The sequence below is a fragment of the Engystomops pustulosus genome, unplaced genomic scaffold, assembly GCF_040894005.1.
Source record: "Engystomops pustulosus unplaced genomic scaffold, aEngPut4.maternal MAT_SCAFFOLD_439, whole genome shotgun sequence".
Classification (NCBI taxonomy): domain Eukaryota; kingdom Metazoa; phylum Chordata; class Amphibia; order Anura; family Leptodactylidae; genus Engystomops; species Engystomops pustulosus.
Genome location: NW_027285318.1, coordinates 45,521 through 47,500, shown reverse-complemented (window position 1 = coordinate 47,500; position 1,980 = coordinate 45,521). Strand labels below are relative to the sequence as shown.

At 62.4% G+C, this 1,980-nt stretch overlaps 1 non-coding gene across 1 annotated transcript in view; it reads right to left on the bottom strand.

The window, feature by feature from the left end:
* LOC140111376 (18S ribosomal RNA) overlaps window positions 1-353 on the bottom strand; it is a 1,884-nt gene extending 1,531 nt beyond the window's left edge. The window contains exon 1 of the ribosomal RNA XR_011851947.1: window positions 1-353. This exon is cut by the window's left edge and continues 1,531 nt beyond it. This is a non-coding gene — a ribosomal RNA (18S ribosomal RNA).
* Window positions 354-1,980: the final 1,627 nt, after the last annotated feature.

Sequence of the window (1,980 nt, the reverse complement as noted above, 5' to 3'; positions counted from 1 at the left end):
TCGTCGCCGTCACGGAGGACGTGCGATCGGCCCGAGGTCACCTAGAGTCGCCAAGTCTAGGACGGGGCTGGCGCCGCAGCGGGCCCGGAGACCCGCCGCGGACCAGGGCTCCCCGGATTGGTTTTAAGTCTGATAAATGCACGCCTTCCTGGAGGGCAGCGCTCTTGGGCACGTATTAGCTCTAGAATTGCCACAGTTATCCGAGTAGCACATCATCAATGCGGAACGATCAAAGGAACCATAACTGATTTAATGAGCCATTCGCAGTTTCACCGTAAAGAATAGTCAGTACTTAGACATGCATGGCTTAATCTTTAAAACAAGCATATACTACTGGCAGGATCAACCAGGTAGCCGAGCTCTGAGGGGTAGACTCTTGGAGTCAGGCTCCGTGAGCTAATGGGAACGCTCGTTGCTGCTGCTGCTACCGCAGCGCTTCTCCGCCGCCGGAGAAGACCTCGCAGACAACATTGGATGGAGCTTAGGGCAGGGGGGCAAGAAAGATGCTCTCGGTCCCTTCCAAGGACCCGAAAAAGCCTTCCCTTCCCCTCCCTCTCGCAGTCGCTGGCTTTCCCCACTCAGTTCAGCCAAGAAGTGGCGCTCGACTCTCACCTCCATCAGCACCTCCGAAGCTCGGACAGCTCCTGTAGGCTGCGCATAGAAGGAAAGCATTGGACGCTCAACTTCAGCACCTCGAGTGTCGGACGGCTCCACCACCACCTCTCCACACTGTTAAGCGAGAGAGACGATAGGAGCCGTCGCGACGTACCCATGCAGCGCCGCCCGCCAACGCACAGAGGAGCGGAGGGGATCGGGCGCCAGGTCCGGGGGAAGGCTGGGAGGGAAGCTACGGCGCTGCTACCCAGCTTTCAACCCTGCGGGACCGGTGCTCCGCTCCTATCGCTCCGGCGAACAGGGTCCGCTACGCTTTCAACACCAGCGCCCGGCAGAGGGCTTGGAGAAGGCTCGCGCGGATCCTCGGTTCGGATCGCCTGGCTTCGCGGGAGCGGCCTTCGGCTAGGGCCGACGACGGCCGGACCGAGCAGATTTGGACCGGGGTGCGGGGCGAGTACCTGCCTCTCTCACGAAGGGAGTGTCACCGGTAAGAAGCCTCTTCCCACGTCTGCTTGCCGACTTACGCTCGCCCCGACGAGAGGCCCAACCGAAAGAGTGGAAAGGGGCAGAGATTTCCAGGGTCGCCCCACCAGGGATGCAATACCCCAGTGCAGACAGTCGGCCCTGCCCCGAACCTACTCGGTGGTTTGAAGGTTAACCTCTTGGGGAAAAGCAGCGATTCGCCTCGCGGTGCGTGCCTCCGCGGATCTAAACCCCCTCGATCGATGTGGGGCCAGAGGACCCCTTTTCCCCGTACGAAACTGTCAGCTCACCATGGGCTCGACGTCCGTGGGTCGGGGAGTTGAGCGCTTACGCGCGGCGGGACCTTATAACCTGCAGCGGCTGAGGAGCGAAGATTTCCAGGGTGGGCCCCCGGGGATGCCATACCCCGAGCAGCCTGTCGGCCCCGCTCCTAGCACGCTGGCAAGCAATGGAGTCTTCCCCGCGGCAGCCACCGCCCTCGCCCTAGCCTCGCCGTCGGTCGATGAAGAACGTCGTTCGCCCTCCTCTGGCTCGGGATTTGGAAACGGCCTGGCCTTCGCCTACTCCGTCGGGCAACTGCCTTCCGCCAGCCCCTTCCCTCGAATCCCCTTCTTCCATTTTAGACCCGATCAGGGGATTGGTCAGCCCAGCCCTGGGGTAAGAAGAGGGGTTGGGGTCGGTTCGGCTTCGGGTGCCCCGCTCGGCCAAAGGTTCCCCTCGCTTTGGAAGCACGCGAGGTCGCGGAGGGTGTCGGGGTTATTTTTTCGGCTCCCTGGCTTCGCGGAGCGGCCTTCGGCTAGGGCCGAGGCCGTCCGGCCCGCGCAGATTTGGACCGGGGTCCGGGGCGAGTACCTGCCTCTCTCACGAAGGGAGTGTCACCGG